Source organism: Babylonia areolata, chromosome 5 (genome assembly GCF_041734735.1).
Source record: "Babylonia areolata isolate BAREFJ2019XMU chromosome 5, ASM4173473v1, whole genome shotgun sequence".
Taxonomy (NCBI): Eukaryota; Metazoa; Mollusca; class Gastropoda; order Neogastropoda; family Buccinidae; genus Babylonia; species Babylonia areolata.
In genome coordinates this window covers 32,031,230-32,057,066 of record NC_134880.1, presented here as the reverse complement: position 1 = coordinate 32,057,066, position 25,837 = coordinate 32,031,230, and the positions used below count along the sequence as shown (strand labels likewise).

The window sequence follows — 25,837 nt, the reverse complement described above, 5'->3', positions numbered from 1 at the left end:
AAGCAATAGATAGTCTAAACTTACTAAAAATATTATAAGCAGTACTGGGGACAAGAAACACTGATTTTAAAACATATTCATATTGACACATCTTAGTCTTACCTGATCAAAACTGTCATAATATGGATGTCTTTTTCAGTGCGCCTAAATTTTTGCAAAAGAAGCTTTTCATGCATCTACTCATATACAAAGCAATGGGAGAATTACTTTTGGATGTATAATGAAACATTGCACGCGCTAAATATATAACAAAATTGACAAATGACAACTTCACATCAGACAAAGTAAGAATCCAATCATATATCAACTTCCTGAAAAGAACTATATCTTGCTCAGTGCTGATTAGTAAGTACTTTTGTCTCAGAGCTTTTCCAAACTTCTGAGATTATTCAAGATAATATAGAAACACAGAAGACAATAAGTCCTTGCCCAAGTTGGGTGATTTGTAACTAGCACATTTTGATACAAATGTAAATCATAGATTCATACCAATATAAAAAAGGATGGAAATCCAAATACTATGACAACTGAACTTGAAGTTCAATTACAGTTCACACAGATCTACAGAAAAAACACCATGATTATCTTAAAGTTTACAAGGATGGCTCACCCTAAAGAAAATCAACAGGCAAACCTGGTTTAGCTTTTGTCATGCCAGAACTTAAAACTGAAGAAAAAATTTTACTCATATTAGAATTGCACAATACCAAAACTGGAAAAAAAAAATAAAAAAAATCTATATTTATAGCTGAAATAACCACTGTTCTCGGAGCTCTTAATTACATACTTAATCTTCCACTAGTTCCAGTGCGTCTCTTGAAAGACTTATTTTGCGCTGGCTCTATATCAGTATTATTCTTTTAAACACTTAAAATTTGTCAAACTACAAGAACAAATCCAAGACCATAATAGAAATAAATCATAATATACTGTGTAACATCTTTTGATTATTAAAGGAACACAGGTTACTGTTTTGTTGGGTTGCTTCCACAGACTTATGGCCAAGGGGGAAAAGGATTTGATAATCAGAAACGGCCAAAGCTGAGGACCAGACATTTTCAAACAACTGGTGAAGGAAAAAAGACCAAGACAGATGAGATGACAAGTGACTGCAACCCAACAATGTAAACCAAACTGTAAATAATTGTAAAGACTTTCAGTTTTCCTGTGATTGTGTTATTTTATACAGTAATGTAGATAGCCTCTCCAATAAGACTGAATTAACCCACTAAATTAAGAGTGAGTGAAATAAAGCCACAAGTTATTGGTCTAACAGAAACAGTGCTGAAAAACCAGAGTAATATATCCAAAGTTAATAATAAAAAAAAATAAAAAAAGAACTGCAGTATCCCAAATTATGATATATTCCCTAATATATGTGAAAACAGAGGTGAAGCCCTGTTTTCACACAAATTCTTAAAAGCCTAAGAATGTTTAATATTAACAAATTATACTTTTGAAGAAAGTGTTTGGTGTGAATTAAAAGTGCAAATGATGAGAGAATTTAATCGAGTGTATTACTGTATATATATACACACACAAAAGTCCAAATTCATCAGAACAAAACATAGCCTAAAGAAATAACAAAAGTTGACCAAATCTTTGTCATGGGAGACTTTAGTTATCCAGCTATACAGTGGGGAGGTACTTGGACAAGCTCTTCAGACAATAAATTTATTGAATGTTAATGTGATGTGTTCCTAAGATGACAAAGCCAACAAGAACCAAATCAGGTCAAAAACCAAGTATTGTGGATCTTGTATTGTTGTGATGGTAAATTAAAACAATTTAGTATCAGACATCAACCACCTAGATCCCCTGGGCAAGAGTAACCATGATGTGTTAGCATTTCAGTTTCACATTTCAACTGTGAAGGAAATGTGGTGTGTGTGTGTTTGTGTGTGTGTGTGTGTGTGTGTGTACGTGTACGTGAGTGTATGTAGTGTGAGTGTGTGTATGCAATGTTTGTATGTGCGTGTGCGTGAATGTGGATAAGAGCATGTGTGTTTCTATATTTTCCCGTTTTCTTTTTCCCTTGTACTTTCTCTTCTCAGTGACTGAATGTCATTAGCAAGCAAGTCCCCACTTGAAAAGTCTAAATGATAAACCTTGTCAACTCCCCTTCTCTCTCCTAAGTACTACAGACATCCCTCTCTGTCCAAGTTGAATTTGTTAAGTCCTCAAGCAATATCAATGACATACATAATTTTTCGGTATTCTGATATCATCACAAGACATTCAGATTAAGAGAAACTGTTACTTCGCAAAACAGTTATACTGTACTATTTGTTGTCTATATACTTAACATGAATACAATGTACTTTTTGTTGTCTGTATCAATGCTTATTTGCTTATGTATTTCATTGAGTTGTAATTGTATTATGTTTACGTATACCTCCTTCACTCTGGGCTGTGGCCTGATTGTAAATAAACCATTCCAATACTTTATAATAAAAAATAAAATAATAAAATGAAAAAAAATAAAGAAAAAACTGTGAAGGAAACAGCAAAAAAACATAAATTCGACTTAAAAAAGGGGAAATTATAATGGGATGAGAGAAACGCTAAATAAAGTGGATTAGGCATCAATAGATTAGATGGAAAAGACGTGAACCAGTGTTGGAATGATTTAAAGACTTGACTTTACTACATAAAACTTTGAATAAATATATACCTAAAGTGTCTTGAAAATAGACAGGAGATAAAAACCAAACCTTCATGGATGAACAAAAAATAATGAGAACCATCAAAAAGAAATGTAAATTGTATAAACTTTTCTTAAGAACTAAGTCAGGTTACTCCTGTTTATGTTATATCAAAGAAAGGAATAAATGCTGCAAAATCATCAAAAAAGCTTTCAAAAAAAGATTACAAAAGAAATATATAGCAAATAATTCTAAGCAAAGTCCCAAAATATTTTGGAAATACATGTGCAAGAAAAAAACAAAAATCGGAAAACGATCTTGAAAAAGCAGAAAAAAAAAAATTTCTTTGCAAGCATGTTTACAAAAGAGACTGACAAATTTACCTGCCCTTCGAGAAAGCTCCAGGTCAGGAAATGTTAATATCCGTGATTTAAGGGTTACTCCTTTGGCAGTAGAAAAGAAATTACATGCCTTAGACCCTACAGAGCACAAGGACCAGACCAAATCCCTTCAAGAACATTAAAGGAATCGAATAGAGAGCTCTTCCCTTGAGTATTATTTATAATAAATCACCTGAAACTGCTGGTCTACCTAAACTGGAAGATGGCTGAGTTAACAGCTATATATATATATATATATATATATATAGCTTTATATATATTACAAATATGAATGGTGTCAAAACATGAACCTGGAAACTAAAGACCAGTGAGCTTGAGTAGTACTGTATGTAAAATCTTGTAATCTTTTATTAGAGATACTATGGTGTCACATATGACAACAAATAATCTGTTGTATGCAGACTGTCAACATGGTTTTAGACAGATCACTTAACACAGCTCATCAAAGACCTGACAAAAATAATAGATATGGATAAACTATATAGACAAAATTTATTTAGAATTTAGAAAGCATTTGACTCTGTATCACAAAGACTTTTATCAAAATTAGCTTAATAATTATGGTGTCAGTGGAAACATACTGAACTGGAAAAAAAACTTATGGTCAGAAAGGACACTGTCACAGGTAGTTAAAATTGGAGAAAAAAGTAAACTAGTGCAAATGTTGTTAGTGGTATACATACCACAAAGCAGCATTCTTGGCCTTGTGCTGTTTAGAATATTCATAAATTACCTCCCTGAATCAGTGAATGTATAGAATGGTAAGTACATGTAAAATATTTGCAGATGATTATGATACTAAACTTTAAGGTAATGTGCATAATAATCTTACAAGTTACACTACAAAAGGACTTATATAACTTTATAAGTCCGATAGGTGGAATCTATATCTTAATGTATCAAAGTGTAAAGCCATGCACATGGGAAATAAAAATCCAGAAAACAAATACCATATGAAAATTGATGACACCATACAGGATACTGAGAAGTGTCAAAGTGAGAAAGACCTTGGTGTAACCTTCAATAATAATCATTTGATATACATATACAGAATATAATAAATAAATCCAAACCAATGATCAGAGTTATCAAGAGAATGTTTACCTATTTAGATAAAGATATTTTTACTTAAACTATATAAAGCATTTACAAATAGTAAAGAGTGGTAACTCTCTCCATTCAAAGGAAACACAACTTCCAGTCAGTGCTGTTTACGCTACTGATTCAGCTTTCTTTTAAGATGGTGTTGGTGTCAAGGAGATTTTTGAACGTATTAGTATTTTGTGCAAGTTTAACTTCGACTGGTAGTGCATTCCATGTTTGTGCAATTCGGTCAGCCAATGAATTTTTTCTAATGTTGGTGTTGCAGTGTTCTAAACAAATTTTCTTTACTGAGTTCCTTGTACTATGATAGTCAGACATTCTAAAGATAGTCTTGCACTTACATCATTTATGTTATTTAATATCTTATAAGTTTCAATCAAATCTCCTCTTACTCTTCTACCTTTTAGTGAATGTAGATTTAAGTATGTAAGTCTTTGTTAGTAACTCCTATTCTTGCATTCTTTTAATAATTTTGTTGCTCTTCTTTGGACCTTTTCTAATGCTATAGATTGTCTCTTAAGGTATGGGTGCCACGCAATATTACCATATTCCACATGCAATCTAATGCTTTATATAAACTGAGAAATATATCTTTGTCTAAGAAATTGAAGGCTCTCTTAATTACACCAATCATTTGATTGGCTTTATTCATAATATTATCAGTATGTGTATCAAGGGAAAGTTTATTGTCAAACATTATTCCTAGGTCTTTTTCACTATGGCATTTCTCAATATTCTGTGTCGTGTTTTCTATTTTCATATGGTAATTGTTATTTGGATTTTTTTCCCCTATGTGTATTACTTTAAACTTTGAAACATTAACCCCCAGGCTGCCTATATGACGAGATAACTCATCATGGCAAGCATGTACGCTTCACTGCCACAATGACAAGATAACTCGTCATCGAAATATTCTGACTTTTCACTGCTTTGTGTTCAGTTCGTTGACAAAAATGCTGGTAGCTTTAGCTTGGGGAATCTTTCTGGATTCTATTCATAGCTAGAAACCCCATCTACGTCATGGGGCAGTCCTTTATTTGAACGTTTTGGTTGGGTTACTGTCCCAGTGTTTGCCTGGCTCCTCTACTCGCTCGCTCAACAAAATGTCAGACTGACGCCGTGCTCAAGACATGCGATCGTAGTTAACTAAATCAACCAAGATTGCTTTCTTTAGCTGATGCTCAGAAAGAATTGAAGCGTAAACTTGAAGAAGACAGTGATGAACATTTATAGGACGATTTGATAGAAAATAAAGGGAGCAATTAAGAGAGTGGCCAAGATACGACTATCAGTGAGTGATGCCGGCTGTGCAAGCCTTAGCAGACGACAGAAAGTGACCGAATTATTAGCAGGACAGTGTGAGCGATTTTCTTGGCACTTAACTAACACGGTCTGATGAGAACTGGATAAACTGACTGTGTGAGAGGGGTGAAGAGAAGGGGGGTGGAGAATGAGGGGGCGTGGCCTCTCATACACATTATCACTTGGAGAAGTCACAATGCACTGTATATCTATCTCTTTTAACAAAAAAATTTATTGTGGTTGTTCTTGTATGATTTTGTGTGTGCAGATATCCATTTGTCCAGAAAATATGATATTTTAGTGCAAATTACCTGATTAATGTTTGTAATGAACAAGTTGAAAATGTGACAAAAAACAAAACACTGATTTCAAAACAACAGCATGTCACTAAAAATACATAAAATGGGAAAACATCATGAGTTTTGTGTTCTTTAATCATTTACCTTTCAGAATATATATACTTTTATGGGTCTTTCTCCAATAACAAAGAGCACAGAATTTTTTGAAAATTTATACCCGTTTTTTTGTGAAAAAACCCTGGCAAATAGATTTCACTTAAATCTTGTTTTCCTGGCAGTGAAAGGGTTAAAATAAAGGTTCCATTTTGTCAGGCCATTCTTGTAGTGTATATAAATCAGTCTGTAATGTGTGATTGTTGCGTGCATCACCATAAATTTTAGTGTCATCTGCAAAAATTTTTACACATACTTAGTATACAATCAGGAAGGTCATTTATATATATATATTGTGAAAAGTACTGGTCCAAAAATACTGCCCTGTGGAATACTACTGATTACGTTTGCACAAGCTGACTTTTCTTCTCCTATCTTAACTAGTTGTGTTCTACCTGTTAAGAAGTTTCTTGTCCAGTTCATTAAGTTACCAGTAATACCATATGAGGCTAATTTTAGTAACAGTCTTTCGTGTGGGACAGAATCAAATGCTTTTTTGAAGTCTAAATAAATTATGTCAATAGATTTACCGCTATCTGTCATTTTAGTCAGATCTTCGATTACTTCTAACAGCTGTGTTATGTATGATCTATTCTGTCTAAAGCCATGCTGACATTCTACATAAAGGTTATTTATTTTCATGTGAAATCATTGCATCTCTAATAAAAGATTCTAAAATCTTAATAATAATATAATAATGGATACTTATATAGCACACTATCCAGAAATCTGCTCTTGGTGCTTTACAAAAACGCTTTTGATAACATAAAACATTATACCTATGTTACATACACGCACCAAAATGTGACCACACACACACACACACACACACACGCACGCACGCACGCACACACACACACACTGCATACATACATTTTAACATACATGTGTATCTAACAGCTACCCTAACACATACGCACACATAGGCAGGCACGAACTTACATAAACACACGCACACACAATACACATTCATATACATGCATGTAGTTGTGGACCTGCCACAATTGAACTTATTGCTGAGGGAAAAGGTGAGTTTTGAGACGAGATTTAAAAGATGCGAGGGAATCAGAATGACGGAGGTTATCAGGGAGCTTGTTCCACGTCTTTGGCGATTGAAAAGAAAACGATCTGTGTCCATAGGTCTTACTTCTGACGTGAGGTATCCTGAGAAGTCGAGTATCAGAGGAAGAACGGAGCTGGCGAGACGGGGTATAGATATGGATGAGTTCAGAAAGATACTTTGGGCCAGATCCGTTGACTGCAGAAAAGGTCAGAGTGGATAGCTTATAGTCTATTCGATCAGAAACAGGCAACCAGTGGAGAGACTGAAGGAGAGGAGAAACATGGTCAAATTTAGAAGCTCTGCAAATGAGTCTGGCAGCGTTATTCTGAATTCATTGGAGTCTGTCTAACACTAACAGGTATTTGGGAAGGCCGGCCAAAAGAGAGTTGCAGTAATCCAATCTTGAGAGAACCAGAGAGCATACAAGTGTCTCTTACACACTATACATGTCAGGCTCACTGGTCTATAATTACCTGGTTCTTGTTTTGACCCTTTCTTGTAAATAGCTGTTACCTCAGTCATCTTCCAGTCATTTGGCATGGAAGCACTTTTAAGTGACTTCTTATAGATGATGCTCAATGGAATAGCCAACTCTTTGCTCAACTCTTTTAGGAGCCTTGAAGGTATTTGGTCTGGTCCTTGTGCTTTATATGGGTCTAAAGCTTTTAATTAATTTTCCACTGCCATAGGGGTGACCCTTACATCACATACATTAATATTTCTCAATCTGGAACTTTCTCCAAGGTTAGGTAAATTCGTACAGTCTCTTTCCTAAAAACACATGCAAAGAAATTATTTAAAGTTACTGCTTTTTCCCTATCTGTTTCTGCTTTAGTGCTAAACTACCATCTTCTTTTTTCAGTGCTCCTTCCTATTCTTGTTCTTAGCTTAGTTTTTTCATGTACATACTTCCAAAACATTCTTGGGCTATATTTGTAGTTTTTTGCTATGTTTCTTTCATACTATTTAAAAAAAAATTTTTTTTATAGCTTTTTTAATGAACTTGCAGCACTTATTCCTCTCTGTTACAAAACATAAATATGAGTAACTTGTTTTTGTTCTTAAGAATCACTTATATAGTTTATATTTCTTTTTGATGCTTCTCATTTATCCATAGATTTAAGTATTAGTGTCTTTAAGTCATTCCAGCACTTGTTAACATCTTGTTCCTCCATGTATGTCTAATCCATTTGATTTATTGTTTCTCTTATTTTAAGTTCCCTTTTTTAAGTCAAATTTATACTTAATTTTTGCTTTTCACTTCACCATTGAAATATATAACTGGAAAACCAGAATATCATGGTTACTCTTACCTAGAGGATCTAGGTGTTTGATTTCACTTACCAACCTGGTATCATTCACCATTACTAGATCTACAATGCTAGCTCTTTGACCTATTCTATTTCCTGTTGGTCTTTCCACTTTTTGAGTCAGGAAAGCATCTCTCAGACATTCTATAAAATTATTATCTGAAGGGCCTGTCCATGAACCATCCCACTGTATAGCTGGGTAATTAAAATCACCCATAATACAAACTTTGTCAAAATCTGTCAATTCTTTAGATTTTATCAGTTCAAATAACTTTTCAATATTGTGTTCTGATCAATTTGGACTTTTGTATATACATCCAATTAATACCTTCCCATCATTTGCACTTTTAAATTTACACCATACGTTTTCTTCAAAAGCAGACTTGTTTAGAATAGAATATTCCTGGGCTTTAAAGTGATTTGTGAAAGGAGCACATATGAACAACAAATTAAAAGAAAATTTGACTTTGACAAATGAATTACAGTGAATGAATCAGACAGCGAAATAGCGTATCCGTATCCCATAAATATGGAAAATGAGACAGACAGATACTGAATGGGGCATAAAAAAAAGGCCGTGAGTCCTAGGCAGACAACCTGCCAGTCCCTGCGCTACCACTACTACTACTAAGACATGGCAAGATGACGAGATCGCGCTGCAGAAAACGGGAGACAAGCAGCAGACAACAGACTCTCTATCAGGCTCATGCACATCTGGCACTCCGGCGAAGAAAAGTGGCTTGCCTGAAACAAGGAGTGCCTTGAAGAAGCAGAAGACGACCAGTACGCCGGTCTCGCAAACTTGAGCAAAGTTTGCAAACAGATCGGAGGAGCCGGAAGAAAAACAAGAAAAATATGGCGGACCAGGGTGTTAACTCCCGATCGTCGGAATCCGACCAGTCTGACAAGGTTTTCTCCCTTGACGATACCTTCAAACAACAGATTCTGGAATTTTTTTATTTTATTTTATTTTTTATTTTTTATTTTTATTTTTTAATGGGCTGCCTTTTGTGTGGTACAATCTACAGTCTGTGTGAACCGCATGGCTTAAAGATAGTTACACACAAAAATGAGTAGAAATCTGTTGTAGCTTCTTCTTCTTCTTCTGTTTTGTAGCCACAATCAACACGTTGATTATTTTGCCACTTTTTTTTTTTTTTTTTTTTTTTTTGGGGGGGGGGGGGGGAGGGGTTGGGGGGTCCGCAGACCAGTTGCTTGACAACAACAACAACAACAACAAAATTTACTCCAATCACATTCGCACTCTCCCTCCTGCCTACTAACTGGATCAGAGGGGGCGAGAAGTGACAGGCAGGCATCCTATTGATGGCCCCTGGCACCCCCCGCCGCAGCGCCCTCCTTCCAGCACCCCCCCTACCCACTACTTACCTAAACATTCACTCTCATATTCGTACCCGACAATTGCTGTAATTTATCCTATGGTTTTACCCACAGAATACTAAATAGGCAGAACGGACATACGCGCCTTCGGTATGTTCCGTTAGTTTCCGTACATACTCGGGCCGCCATTTTGTTAACCCTGTACACGATTTGCGATGGCGGCTATTTCAACAGTATCAACACGTGGTGCGAAGTACTGCAGTAATAACAGCAAAACCAGCATCGATGAAAGGACGGGCAGAACTGTGCGGATGTTTAATTTTCCCAACCCAGAGACGGAAAGAGAACGGTAAGTTCATATCTTGTTCCTTTCAGTTTGGGCATACTCCATGGGAGGCCAAGCTTCGCAGACTCAGCCTACGTTGATGTTTATATTTTCCTGTGATAAGACATCTGCGTTGCTTCGGGAGAAATGTATCGCCTGTGAGGAAACCGCTGATGGTGCGGAGAAGGGGGGTGGGGGGTGGCTTTCAAAGTGTCTTGAAGTACAGACAGAAATTGAGTCGTAGAAAACAAGCAATTCTGGCTGATTCTGGTCATTGTTTATACTAGCCGGAGTAAAGAATCTGCTGCTCTGCGGAAAACACTGGAACAAAATAATGTGTGTGTGTGTGTGTGAGAGAGAGAGAATGCGAATGCGAATGCGAAATGTTTATTCAAATTTAGGCCTAAGCCCCTAATTGAAGGGGAAATCATATACAAAACAAACAACCAAAATTACAATAACACAGTGTCTAGTATTTGATCTTAACATAATTATTGTCATGAAAATTCAAATTGATACTATGATTTAAGTTACAGCCGTACGTAATCGTTTCAAGGCATAGTAAATGTAGAACGCAACATTACGCAAAACAATTTCATTTCTAGATGACATAAGCAAATTAAATCTAAAGCGACATGGGCTATTATAAAACTTAGGTTGAATGTATTTTATCCTTAAGTCGTGAAAGACAGGACAGCAAAACATAAAATGAATTTCATCTTCTTCTGAATCATGACATAAACGACAGTGTACTTTATCTACTCTTCTATTGCTAAATCTAAATCTATGGCAGGCAATGTCTGTTACGCCAACTCTTAATTTAGTCAGAGCACATTTAACATATCTATTCATTGCAATTTCAATATATGGTTCCACACTATTTGTCACTTTAAACATCCTATATTCAGCAAATCTATTGCTGTTCTGTACGTGATCATGCCAGCTCTGCCATCTACAGTCAACAAGTCTTTGTTTAAAACATTTCATAAATCCTGTTACATTTTCAACACCCTGGTTATCCCATACATAGGCAAATCCATAGGAACACAACATTTTCTAATACCTGTAGCCCAAGTCTTCTTACCATTATTGTCTAAATTATACAGCGACCTGTAAGCTTTGTATGGTAACCTATAACTATCCATTCTAGTTAATTTTAGCCAGTAATTAATACATTTTACATAAGAATTTAGATATATTGGGTATCTCCCAAGTTCACCATAAATAAAGTCGTTAGGTGTTCGCCTGTCAACATTCAAGAAACGTTTCATAGCAGGTGTGAGTAAGTGAGAGAGAGAGAAAGAGAGAGAGAGAGAGAGAGAGAGAGAGTGTGTGTGTGTGTGTGTGTGTGTGTATTTCAGTATGGATCTGCCTTTTTTTGTGCACCACATTTTTCCATAAGAGTTGGTGAGAGGTTTTATGTATGAGTGCACTGTCACGGTGTGAGTAAATAAAAATACTTTTTTTTTTTTAAGATGCCAGATTGATGAGTACACTATTTTAATACAATGATTTTTAATACACTAATATACAGTAAATCCTCTCTTGGGCGGCCACCCCTTTAGCCAGGAAGTAGTCGCTGTAAATTAGAGGCGGCCTCTCAAAAGAAGTTTGAATTAATAAATATAGGAAGCAAAAGTGCTTGGAAACACTGAATTGCCTTCTTCTTTTTCTTCCTCGTTTGAGGTGGAAAACTCCATGTGAGAACCATCCCACTGGTACTGCTCATACAGTGACCGCCTATAAGGGGTTTTGCTGTTATAATGAAAAAATGTGTCCTTGTATGTTTTTAATGCTGAAGAGGAATGTTATCCAAACACGTATACATACACTCACAACCTCACTCGCGTTACAAACATGCACACAGATTCATCTGAAGTGACTGACAATGTAATCACAGGCTAGAGTTTGCCAGTAGGCCTAAAATACTTTGGCCCAGTGATGAATAGACTCAGTCATATTCAGCTTCTTTACGGGTGTTATAGGGTAAATGTAATGAACTGCAGAAACAACGCGGACGCCATCCCCACCCCTCCTCTTTCCTTGCAAACTCCGCCTGTTAGTGTTACGCGCAATCAGTCGATCGGCGCAATCTAGCGAACTCTGATTCAGTCAAGTATGTGCACATCCGAATTTATCTGGTCAGAAGCACATAGAAAGAAAGAAACAGATGGTACACTCAAAATCAGTGTGTGGTAAAACGAAACTTGGAAAGCGACTTTCCAATGACTCCGACATAAGGCGTGTGTGTGTGTGTGTGCGACACTGCCTCTCACGAGTTACAGGGTAAAAAAGATGGCGGACGCCTTGGCCAACCGGAACGCGTTTTCCGATCGCGCAAAGAAGGAATGTCCCTTCTGCCTGTTTAGTATTCTGTGGTTTTACCTTCTCTTGGAGTTTCGCAGCAGCGAGACTGTCAAGAGTGGCAACCTTGAGGTGAGAGGTGACTCTGCTTTTGAAGCTGCTAGGGGAGTCTGCCTCAACAATGTTTGCTGGGAGTTCATTCCACTCACGAATGGCACGTGGGAAGAAAGAAAAGAGCCGATACTGCTGTTTATAATTCACAAGCCGTTGGAATTGTTGGTCATGTGATCTTCTGTCTCTTATAACTGGTTTTTGGAGGACACTTTTGTTGACTTGCACCAGGTCGTTGTGTATTTTGTACAACATTGTGACCCTTGCTGCTTGACGTCGTTTCTGGAGAGGCGGCCACTTGAGCTTTTCAAGCATGTCTGTTACACTTGCACGCCGGTGGTAGCAGTTGAGGACGAATCTAGCTGCTCTTCTTTGGATGTTCTCTAATTTCTTTATGCATCCTGGCTTGTGTGGGTCCCAAACTGAGCAGGAGTATTCTAACAATGGTCTTACGAAGGTTAGATAAGCTTTTTCTCTCAGCTCGTTGGAAGCAACTTTCAGGTTTCGTCTCAAGAATCCAAGGATTTTGCTTGCTTTCTTTGTAATGTTGTTGATGATGTTCCTCCTACTCCAGATCTTTCTCCAAGGTAACTCCCATGTACGGCGTTGATTGTATTATTGATAGCTCGTGTCCGTGCATTTGGTACTTGTCGCTGATTGTACTTTTGCAGCGAGTGATTCTGAGCGTAGCACATTTGCCCGTGTTGAAGGCCATCTCCCATTTCCGTTTCCAGATTTGGAGACGTTCAAGATCCTCTTGCAGGCGGGCATGATCTTCCGTAGATGATATTGTGCGGTAGATGGCAGTGTCGTCTGCGAACATTCTCGTCTTTGAGGTCAGGTTTTCGGGGAGGTCGTTGATGAAAACCAGGAAGAGACATGGTCCAAGGACCGATCCCTGTGGAACGCCTGATTTGACGTCAATGAAGTTTGACTGGCCCCCCTCGACTACAACTGCTTGGCATCTGTTGGAAAGGAAGTCAGAGATCCATTTGTTGATCTTGCCTCTTACACCATAGTTATACAGTTTGTGCAGCAGTAGTGAGTGATTTACCTTGTCAAATGCCTTCGCAAAGTCTAGCACAAAGACGTCTGTTCTTCGCCCTGATGCCATGCTTAAGGTGAGCTCTTCCACTAACTCAATGAGCTGTGTTTCGCAGGACCTCTGCTGTCTGAAGCCATGTTGCTGGGGACACAGGATTTTACTCTGTTCCAGGTGATTCATGGTGGCATGTACTATGATGTGCTCCAGCACTTTGCAGGCAATGCAGGTCAGTGAGACTGGGCGGTAATTTGCCGGGTCATAGTGTTCGCCTTTTTTGTAGATTGGCGTCACCAGGGCTTTTTTCCAATCTGCGGGGACGCAACCAGTGTCCAGGGAGGATCTGTAGATGGTGGTGAGGATGGGGGCAATCTCAGAGGACAGCTCTTTCAAGAGCCTGGCGCTGATGTTGTCAGGTCCACTCGCTTTTGCTGGGTCTAGTTTCATGAGCAATCGCCTTACGCCCTCTTCCGTGATGTCTACACAGTTCAGCACTGGGTAGTCTCCCTCAGCCATCTCGCACTTCTCTTGGAATTCTTCCCGCGACTAGGTTTTTCCCTCGCTGAATGCGGACTGGAACTGGTTGTTGAGTACGTCTGCTTTTTCTCTGGGCTCCATTGTCAGTTGTCCGTTCACTTTCAGAGGGGCTACACCGACGTTGGCAGCTTTCTGGTTCTTAATATAGCTCCAGAATCGCTTGTACTTTGGTGCATGTTCTGTGGGCTCCTCTGTCAGAGTGGCGTTGATGTAGTCCCAGTAAGCTCGGCGCAGATGTCGTTGGGCTTCGCGCCTTCTTGCTTTAGCCTCAGCTTTGAGATCTTCGCCTCCTCCCTTTTTCCACTTTTTGTATGCTCGGTTGCGGCGGTTGATCAGACGGCGGAGCTCTGCACAAAAGCCAATTACGACAGTTCATTCAAAAACCAGATAGCTTTTGTAGATTAGCTAGACATTTTGCCATTGTGCTATACCCTCCAAATGTTGAAACTCAGAAAGAGTAATCACAAATTACCAGCTGAGAAAAAGAGACACATGAACATACTACAAGAGCGGCAAGATTGTGTCATATTTGTGACACAAATCGAGTAGGAGACGAATACCACTTTGTCGTGGAATGCTCTGCAATTCAGAATCTCCACAATGAGTATTAAATTTTATTTAAGTATTACAGAACACGACCCAGCTTCCACAAATGTAAAACATTAATGCCTGTTAGTACTACAATGCCTATTAGTACTGAAAAGTTGCTAAAAGTTGCTGAATTCATTAAATGCGGTTTTAATGTGTTTCGCTGGGACCGTGAGTCAGGACCATTCTGGATTCTTTGCCACTTAATTATGCCTTAACCCGACATGTTGAATAGGAATTAAAATAATGACATGTGTTAATCCTAGCACTGCATCCTGTTCAAATCCGTGTGTATATGTATGATCATATATGTGTCTTTTTACCCCCAGTATATACTGATCCAGTTTTAGTATCGGTTGTTGACAAATGGGTGCTAAAATAATGAATTATGTATCTTATTTTGTTTCAACATGCCATTGTCATTGCTACACTCCAACTTATCCCCTGTTCCCAATTCAGGCTCAAGTAGTCCGTTAGATACAGAGCCGAACATATTGCTTCACTCACAATTCTTCGGTAATTCTAAGTTGTGATCTGCGCATTTGACTTTGGAGTATTGCTTTCACTATTCTTATTGTATCTATCAGACTGATGAACACCCTTGACCTTTCATTATTTTTTTTTTTTTCCATTCCTGTTTTCTCCCCATTTGTTTCTTTTCTTTAAAAAATATTTCTGCCCTTCCTCTGTGGCCGTCATCCTGTTATTGTAATGTTTCACTGTTTCTCTATGACTCAAAAGAGTTCATGGGAATAAACTCATTGTCATTGTCAAGAATAGGAATTAGAAGAGTGACATGTCATTATTCATCTTTACACTGCCCACCCATGTGTATGTCTTTTCCCCTGTATATAACAACCTGTTTTAGTATCATGCCTACCAGCAAATGGGTGCTAAAATTACAACAACAACAACAACAACACACACACACAAAAAAAATTACTGCGTATTTTATTTTGTTATTCCATGCCATTGTTATTGGTACGCTCAAACTAACCCCTCAGTCCCAGAGATTCAGGCTCAACTGGTCAGTTAAGATACAGAGCCGAACACTTCACTCTGAATTACAATTAATATAAAGTTGTGATACGTCGCAGTGCGTTTGACTATGGCTATCCTTTGTATTGCATCTTGTATTGCATATCAGACTGATGATTACCTTTGACAGCTTAATATATTCTTCCATTTTCGTTATTTCCCCTTTGTTTCTCTTTTAAAAATATTTTCGCTCTTCCTCTGTAGCCATCATCCTGTCATTATCATGTTTCATTGTTTCTCTATGACTGTGACTCCGCAAAAGAGTTAATGCTGAGAATAAACTCATTGTATTGTATTGTATTGTATTGTATAGATCGGAGGGTAAGCAATGAAGATCTCATGCTCAAACTCTGCGCCAACGGTGCACGGAAATCTCCAAGCTGTCCCGTACCGTAGAGGAATTGAGAGGGAGAACGAGAAGCTGAGGCATGAGGTGACTGAGGTAATAAAGAGGGACTGAGAAGTTGCCCAGATCAACAAAGCCAGGCACTTGCAGAGCTGGCTAATTGTCGCTGCATGGACGTGCAAAGGAAAAACTTGGGCATCTACGGCATGAAGAAGGAGACGAACGGGATCAAGGAGACCTCACAACAGTGTGACTGAGGACAAAGTGCATTCCCTTGTCTGTGATAGACTTAAAGTGAAAGCGCGACGTGAGGATCTTTAAGCAGTTCACAGACTTGGTCCCAGACAAAGACGACGCCCGTCTGTCGATTCCAGCATTGACGCCCCAAACACTGAAACCAACAGTGCCGGAGCAGCTTTCTAACAAACAAAACGCCTCCTCACCTCTACACTGGTCCTTCCTCACTACAGCCTGACCAAGAGAGACAACTGTGGCAGCCGACGCTTCCAACACGGGAATCGGGGCAGTGCTCTACCAAACACAAGATGATGGCACACGACAACCCATCTGCTTCATTTCAAGATCACTCACGGGTACAGAGAAAACTTTGAAATTACGCAGTCATCGAAAAGGAAACCCTGCATGGCAGCTACTTGGGCATATGAGAGACTGAGGGAATACATCTTGGGACTAAAGTTCACCCTGGAGACAGATCACATGCCATTGGTCCCCTTCCTCAACACAACGGAACTGCAAAAGAAGCCACCTCGGATTCATGCAATACGACACCAAAGTCATCCATGTTGCTGGAAAAAATCAGATCACGGCAGATACGCGGCTGTCGTGCGTGCCGGTTTCACTGCCCAACAAAAATGACGTCAACCTTATTGACTCGCGATACAACAGTAGATGCCCAACAGTGAATCATCTGTATCCCAGCATCAGCTGAAAAGTTGCATCGAATAGGGCAGTCACAAAAAGCTGACCTGGAAACCATCTAAGTTAGCGGCAACTTGTACTGCACCAATGGCTGGCCCGACTACTTGCCACACTCTCCACTCCTCCAGCAATACTGGACCAATAGACAGCACCTCACAGATGTCGACGACATGCTGCTCTGACGATCGCATCTTTATTCCCCGTGTCCAAGAGGGACACCAGGGCATCACTACAGCAAAACCTGTGCCTTATCCTCACCTTCCGTTTGGTGGCCTTCCTTCTCCTCCAAGATAGAAGATGTGGTCAGCAGATGCCACACCTGCGCAATACACAGGCAAGCCCAAAAAGAGCCCTTACTTCCCCCCCCCCCCCCCCCCCCCTCCTTCCCTGAACACCCATGATTCAAAGCGGGATGGATCTTTTTGAACATGACAAAATGTACATCTTCATCATAGACTACTATTCTCGATGGACCAAGACTCGCCCCCTAGAAAAAAATCTAGCACTTACACCATCACCAGGATCAGGAGTGTTTTAACAGCCCATATCATACCGGACGTTGTTATTTCTGACAACGGTCCACAGTTCGCCACACAAAATTCATGGTATTTGCAGCAGATTACGCTTCAAGACACACTACAAGGTCCCCAAGGTACCCCCAGAGCAACAGTGAAGCAGAGCAGACAGTCCAAACAGTGAAACAGATGCTAAAAAAATCCAAAGACCTCTATGCAGCCCTACTCCTCTACAGAGCCACTCCATTATGCAAGTCTCCCCTCCCCCTCCCCCTTGAACTCCTGGTGGGAAGAAATTTAAAACCAAACTTACCATTCAACCCTCCTCCCTCCGTCCATCAGCTCCTGACCACTCCCTCATCCAACAAAAAGAGAATGACATGAAATCAAAACAACAAACGCTCTTCAACAAACACCATGCTGCACGAGAGGCACCTCCGCTCGAAACAGGCGAGGCTGTGTTCATTATAGACATGAACCATGAACAAAACCAGACTTGTTGTAGCGGAACACCACAATCAACGTTCCTTCATCATGGAAATAGCAGAGGGAACCATCTGCTGTAACAGGTCACTTCTTGTGGCCATGCCTGACGAAGCCCCACCAACACTGCAGACAGCCACTGCCGCTGGGAACGTTACCATCTTCAGGTTCTCTTCCGCCACCATCACCACCTCAACAGATCCCCTCATCGCCCAGACAGCACCTACCCATACGATGGCCACGCCCAGAGCTACACCCACAGCCCCAGAACCAACTGTCACCAACACACCAGGCCAACTCCGCAGTTGCTCAGGCAGACCAGTAAACAAACCTGTGAAGCTGAATCTGTGAAAGTGTGCCCAGCAGATACGAGAAAGGCCCTTATGACTTATCTGTCTTGGAGGAAACAAACATATTAGGTTGAAAACTTCACCACCACAACAAACTTACCTCCTTCCATAACTACACCAATGTGTGGAACACAGTCCAACATTGGCATATTCTTATGTGAGTACGTGAACATTGCTTCGGAACACTTACTTATCTATAACTATCATTCATATGTGTATAATGTTTTGAGTTTGTTTTTCTCTATATTTTCTTCTTCTTCTTCTTTTTTTACCATGAGATTATTTAATTCTAAAAGTTTCAAACTATATCTCATGATGTCTTGTCGCCCACCCTTTACAGTGGTGACACTGGCCATGGACAGGGCGATGACAGCTGATACCGCCGCCGTTCACCACAACAAAGACACTACTCCTCCATGTCCGGTCATGTAGGTCAATACAATCATGATGTTGACGACGTGGTCTTCAATGGAAAAAAAACAACTTACATGAAGCTGCCTATGCACACTCTGCTAACACAGTCGAGCCAATAGGTCGCCATTACGACGACAGGGTTAACACGGATGAACTTAGAAATTCAGCCCAACCTACATCCAGTCCAAATCACTCTTTCATTGCCCTGGACAAGACATGAAGTGCAGAAGAGCAGCTGAACTACTGGACGGAAAATCAGACAAGTCCCAATGTCAGGTGTGATGCTCGTGCAGTCAATAACACTAATAACGGTCAGTTTCAAGTCCAGTGTCAAGTCCACAGGAGCAGAGGGAGACCACCCCCGACACCCGCTACCCTTGTCCTCGAAACTACAGCAGGGAAGCAGAGTGTGCGTGTTGCCCTTCCAGATGATGTCATCACCACGATGGAGGCACCAGTGGTTAACCCGGCTTCACAACCCTTTCCGTCCATAGCAACAGCACACCACTCAGCACTGGTGGCCTGAGGCACCTCTCTCCTCGTATAGAGCAGACCCCCACCAGTGTAAAGGGTCAGCCGGTAGACGTGTCACCTCAGTGTTCACCACTGACGTATAACAGTCACACAACAGCAAGTGGAACGGAAAAGGCTGTCACTCTCGGAAGCTGCCCCTACTCCAGATTTCAAAGACCCTGTTCCCAAAGTGGTTGTACCAGGAGACCAGCTCTACAGTGAGATGGCATCTGCTGCCAACCCCTCACCAGGAGGCATGACCACAGGCACATCATCACGACTCGGTGCAATAAGAGGAACCCAGGACCCCAAAAGATCGTCGTCGCTGCCATCCAGACTAACCAGTCTTCCACAGGTCAACAACAGAAACCCCAGAGCAGATCAAACTCAATACAGACATGGGTAAAGAAACAGCCCCGTAACAATGGAGCGGCAAAAACCCAAGTAAAGAATGAAAGATCCTCAACAAGAAAGAGAATGACAGACAAGTGAAAGACAATAGGGACTCGGCCACAGCCCAGACCGTCTTCCTTCGAATGGAACTGTTTCATTCCTCTCTTACAATGTGTGTGGAAAAACTTCTAAGTTAAGAAAATTTACCCCAGATGTCTTCAATAATTTTGTTCAATATAAATGTCTTGCAGTCAGACTCTCCATAGCTGGTCGAAAATAGGCGGAGTGATTTTACTTGTCCGAAATGAATTGCATTGTCCATTGGTTCCTCGCCAGTGGATGCAAGAAAAATTGCTGTTTGAAATTATTGTTCTTCTTTATTCAGTCAGCCGTTTGAAATTGAATAATTGTCCCACTGTGTTTTACACTTTCGCCAGTTGTTTGGCAGACTACACCCATATTCCAGTTTAGCTGGAGCTGGTACACTAGTAGTGTATCGTTGACGAGTTATCCGGCGTTGACGATACCGTTGGTGACGCCATTGTCGAACACTGAATACTGTCTATCAAAGTTTCCAGAAATTTCGACTTACAGTCAGAATTCCCTCACTGCTTACTGATTTTTCCACCTTCTTTGTCTCAGAGATCCCTACTTCTGCCACCATGTCGTGTTTTGTATCAGCACGCTCGCTTGGCTGGCATACATAAACACGAAAGGATACAAGTCCACATAGAGATGGTTCCAGACGTCTTTTATTCAGTTGTTATGTTGCTACTGTTATCAATATCCCATCAGCCCTTTTGTGCTTCCCACGGTTGCACTCCGCACTCAATATGGCTAATTATTTGATTGGGTATTATGTTCGTCATTCTTGGGAACGAGCGAATGACGTCACGCGCAATGGATTGTGGGATCGTTCACCATTCTGGTAACACGCAACGAATAAACAAACTTGCGCGTCCGCGATCGTAAGCGTTGCCGATGCTTTCAGAGCTATGAGTTCACTGATGTATTGTAGATTGCAACAGCGCTTCGTATGATCGAAAAACTGAAAAATGATGTACTATAGGAGTGAAATTCTTCCGATTCTCTAAAATGGAAAGAAGTGAAAACACGTAGAAGTCACAAGAAGTAGATGATATCGAACTCACATCACATTTGAGATGGTATGCGTGATAGTTCAAAACACTGTCAGGGATTTAACGGGATTTACATTTTCCTCTGTGTTTGTGTGTGTTTTGTGTGAGAGTCGTGGTAGCCGATGAGTATTGTGTGCAGGAATGTCTGCGTCATACGAGTGTACTGATGTCACGAATGTCATTTTTTGTTTGATTCTCAAGGAGACGTAACTGAATTTAAACCAATAACACCCTGCCATCAATTTTGATTACTTTAAGACGTTGAACTGCGATCAGGAAAATCCATGTATATGACACACCACCTTCCAGCATTCCCTGGACAACAGAGACTCCATCAGCGAAACTCTAAGCCCACCATAAGTCCATTTTCGGCCCCTTCGACCAACCCAGCATGACAAACTCAAAATCCAAGATGGCGGCATCCAGTGTTTACTTCTGACTTCGTACGGTGTTATTTCTGACTTCAGTGACCTACCACTTGAAACTATGAGTAGAAATCCTGTTTCTCAAGCATGAGGACTTTCATCTGCATCAAGATTATCAAGGCAACACATAAATGATACGTAGAAAACTTCCACAGGTCAAATCGACCTTCCCACCAGGTACAGGCCTAGCTACCTACCAAGTTCTACTATCACTTCTACTAGGCTTCTAGGACAATCCCTGAGCTTCACAGTGTCTCTCACACACACAATGCTCACGCATACCCAGAATGAGAAAACCAGCAGTATCTCCTTTCAGGAAACGCCTTCACAGAGAGACTCTGCCTCAGAACAATCCAAGTATCCCTGTGGCACATGTGATTGCACAGTCTCCTGGTCGGAACGTGCTGTTGAATATGACACTTGCGGCCAATGGTTCCACCTTGCATGTCAAAGCATATCATCTGTCTCCAAAGGGTATGAAAGACTGGGTGAAAGTGATGTAATATGGAGATGTGTGGTGTGTGACAATGCAAACAGTTGCTTTTGACCTGTTTGGCCTAGATGCAGCAGCACCAAGTGCTAGCCATGGAGGAGACATTTCTTCTCTACTAAACCCCACAGAAACCTCACTCACATCGGCAGACTTTAAACCCATCCACTCATCCACACCCTCACGAGTTACCAGACAAAATAAGCAGTTCAACCGACCACTAAGACTTTTAAACATCAGCTTCCAATGCAGCGAGGCAAGAAAGCAGAATTACAGAACCTAATCGACAGCACCAAGCCTGACATCATCATTGGCACTGAGACATGGCTTGACTCGGATATCCGCTCCAGTGAGCTCCCCCCCCCCCCCCCCCTCCTCACTTCAACACCTTCAGGCGTGACGGGAACCGACTTGGTGGGGGAGTACTGATAGCCGTGGCGAATCACTTACCATGTCAAGAAGTGAAGGAACTGTCAGTGGAAGGATGCGAACTGATCTGGGTGAAGATCAAGCTAAAAGGAAGAAGACAACTCTTCGTTGCCGCCTACTACGGACCCAAATCCAGCGACGCGATCAGCCTCATGCAGTATCTGTCCAACGTGTCATAGCTACAAATCGCACTGTCATCATTGGAGGTGATTTCAGTCTCCCTTCCTTTGACTGGACCACAAAGGCACTGAAAAGCCCAGCCAGATGTGTAGAAATCCACAACCAGTTTCTTGACTTGCTGAATGACGTTGGCTACGAACAGCTTGTCATATTCCCCACAAGAGAAGAGAACACCCTCGACCTCTTCCTCACGAGTCATCCTTCCCTAGTGCCTCGGATTGAGCCCCCCTGGACTCTCCGACCATGATATCGTCTACTGGAGTTTGACACCAACCCTGCATATCAACACCCGCCAAAGCGCACAGTCCCCTAGTATTCAAAAGCAAACTGGCCCTCACTCAAATCCAGTGCAATTGCACTCTCTCGTTCTGTTCTGGAATCCTTCGATACATACAGTGACACAGAGCAGCTTTGGCAAACGCTGAAAGAAGGTATCGCCTCCATGACAGACAAGCATATCCCCCAAAAAACATAGGCGGGAAAAACAACAAGCCCTGGGTAGACTATGCATCCCTGAAGATGATTTGACGACGAGACCGACTGTACAAACAGTGGAAAAAGACCAGAAACCCAGAAGTGCGAACCGAACTGAAAAAGCTCAAACACAATGTCCAAAGAAGCCTGTGCCGTTCCTACTGGGCATACACCAAGAACATGTTCAAAGACAGCACAGATGAGAAGCCAGCAACAAACAAAAAGTTCTGGGCATACATGCAAGCGTAGCCCCACTAAAGAAATATGGCAGACTTGTCACAGGAGCAAAAGAGCGAGCTGAAGCACTAAACCAGCAATTTCACTCAGCTTTCAGCCCGAAGATCACATGCAGCAAAGAAGAGTTCACCTCTGGAACTGGCCTACCAACAGATCCTCTGTCAGACTCCCCTACTGTAGGCACCCTAACAATATCAGCAGCAGGAGTCACCAAGCTCTTCAAGGATCTGAATCCGAGTAAAGCTACCGGCCCAGAGCCAGAGACTACTGCGAGAGCTTGCTGAAGAACTAGCCCCTGCCTTCACACTCCTCTAGCAGAGCTCCCTCAAAACGGGCATGGTACCAAAGGACTGGAGAACTGCCAATGTTACCCCAGTCTTCAAGAAAGGTGAGCGCTACCGCCCAGTAAACCACCGTCCTATCACTCTGACTAGCATACCATGCAAAGTATTGGAGCACATTATCACGACTACCGACATGAACTTCGCTGAGGAGAATGGTGTTATCACCGAAGCACAGCATGGATTCAGACGTCAGTGCTCCTGTGAAAGCCAGCTCACTGGACTTGTAGATGAGCTATCTATAAACCTTGAGGCTGGAAAAAAAAAACACAGACGCTCTTATTATGGATTTTCCCAAGGCGTTCGACAAGGTCTGTTACTCTCTCCTGCTCCACAAGATCTATTCCATGGGCATCACAGGAAAAATACACACCTGAATAAAGAACTTCCTCTCGGATAGACAGTAGTCAGTTGTGGTGGATGGAGCTATTTCCAGTCCTGTTCCTGTGGAGTATGGAGTCCCCCAAGGCTCTGTTCTTGGGCCTAGCCTATTCTTACTCTACATCAACGATATGCCGACTGGACTGTCCTCCACTGCTCGTCTCTTTGCTGATGACACTCTGTGCCACAAAACTGTCTCCTCCACTAGCGACCAGCAAGCCCTCCAGAAGGATCTCGACCGCCTCGCAGAGTGGGAGCTGAGGTGGCTCATGAGCTTTCATCCAGACAAATGCCAGACACTGCCAGAGGAACCCCCCAACCTACAAACTACACTCAGGGGCCGCACCCTCGATACAGTCAGCAAGTCTTAGTACCCTGGCGCCACCATCACTTCTGACCTCAGTTGGAGCCCACACATCTCCAGTGTCTCCAACCGTGCCAACAAGACTCTTGGCCTTCTGAGAAGGAACCTGTAGGTAGGATCCCAGCCCATCAAGCAGCAAGCCTACCTATCACTTGTCCGTCCAACCCTTGAATATGCCAGCTCTGTGTGGGACCCCTACATAGAGAAGGACATCAAGAAACCGGAAACAATCCAACGCCGAGCTGCCCGCTGGGTCACCCATCGACATCGGAAAACCTCCAGTGTACAAGACATGCTGGAGACCCTTCAGTGGTCCCCCCTCATAGAGCGAAGGAGAAGGGCGCGGCTGATGAACTTTTATAAATTCCACAACGGAAGCCTCATCATCAACACGTGCCACAAACCCTCCTAGAACCCTTCTGCACCCAAAGGAGCCCGACGGTCGCATCCAGCAACATATCATCCTCCCAACTGCAGAACTCTATACAGACAGAAGTCCTTCTTCCCAGGACAATATCCGACTGGAACAGCCTTCCTGCTGAGGTTGCCCTGGAAGGCTTCAAGTCCCAAATCTGATCCCCTTCCTCCCCCCAATCCCGACCCATCCCCATCCCCCCAGCACCCCCGGACCCGGCAAACTGTGCCACAAGTGACTTCAAACAACAGGCAACCCCCCCCACCCCTCCCCTTATAATCTACAGAATCTTTACAATGATGAAGGTGGTAGAGAAGGGAAAAAAAGAAGGGATCTGCTAGTCGGATTCTTGAACAGCAGCAAACCCAACCTGCTTGACAGGATTTTTGTGCAGTATTATATTTGCTACCTATCAGCGTGTGTGTGTGTGTGTGGGGGGGGGGGGGGGGGGGGTGTTTATGTCTCTGTGTGTGAATTTTGAACTAGAATAAATGATTTTCAGGTCAAATCTCTGTCTCTCTCTGTCTCTCTCTCTGTGAAATAATTCCTCTCTCTTTTTGACTTGTCTCTTTGTGTAACAATACAGACAGCAACATGCAATAAACCACAAACTCAATAAAAAGAATAACACCCCCCGCCCCCCCCCCCCCCCCTCCCCCAACACATACAGATGTAAACCATTTGATTTTTTTTTTCAGACATACGTTGCCATGGTGTGAGACACATACAGTTTGTAATTTTCAAAAAATACTTATTCCATTTTAACCATGAGAGTTACAACCATGCTGATGAAAAACATGCAACACACACATGCACACACAAGTGGACAGAAATCATACAATCAGTATCAGCATCAGTAGCTCAAGGAGGCGTGACTGCGTTCGGACAAATCCATATACGCTACACCACATCTGCCAAGCAGATGCCTGACAAGCAGCGTAGCCCAACGCGCTTAGTCAGGCCTTGAGAAAAAAAAAAGTAAAATAATATAAAAATAAAATAAAATAATAAAATAAAATAACAAAACAAACAAAACATAAATAAATAAAATAATAAATAAATGAATAAAATAAAAAGAAATAAGTAGATAAATAAATAAATAAATAATAGATAAACACATAAAAGAGAACTACTAATGATAATACTTATAAGGTGCAAAAACTTGATGAAGTCAACTGTAAACGTACAAAACAACAACAAAAACAAAATTTTAATAATAAAAATAATAATAAAAAATAGATAAATACATAAATAAAATTAAATTAAATAAATGAATGAAAAAAGACAACAATGATGATAAATAAGCAAATAAATGTAAAACATGCAGACACACATTCACACACATATGCATAACAGATATGCAGCGAACATACAGTTTCACAGATATGAAAGCACAATCAAATACACAAAAACATACATGAACCCCAACACAGACACACACACACA

General features: G+C 41.1%; 1 protein-coding gene across 1 annotated transcript in view; it reads right to left on the bottom strand.

Moving 5' to 3' along the window:
- LOC143282026 (tyrosine-protein phosphatase non-receptor type 9-like) overlaps window positions 1-9,144 on the bottom strand; it is a 113,786-nt gene extending 104,642 nt beyond the window's left edge. Inside the window, exon 1 of the mRNA XM_076587452.1 lies at window positions 9,022-9,144. The gene's annotated coding sequence lies outside the window, so the exon portion shown is untranslated. The remainder of the gene's footprint in view (window positions 1-9,021) is intronic.
- Between the last annotated feature and the right edge of the window lie 16,693 nt (window positions 9,145-25,837).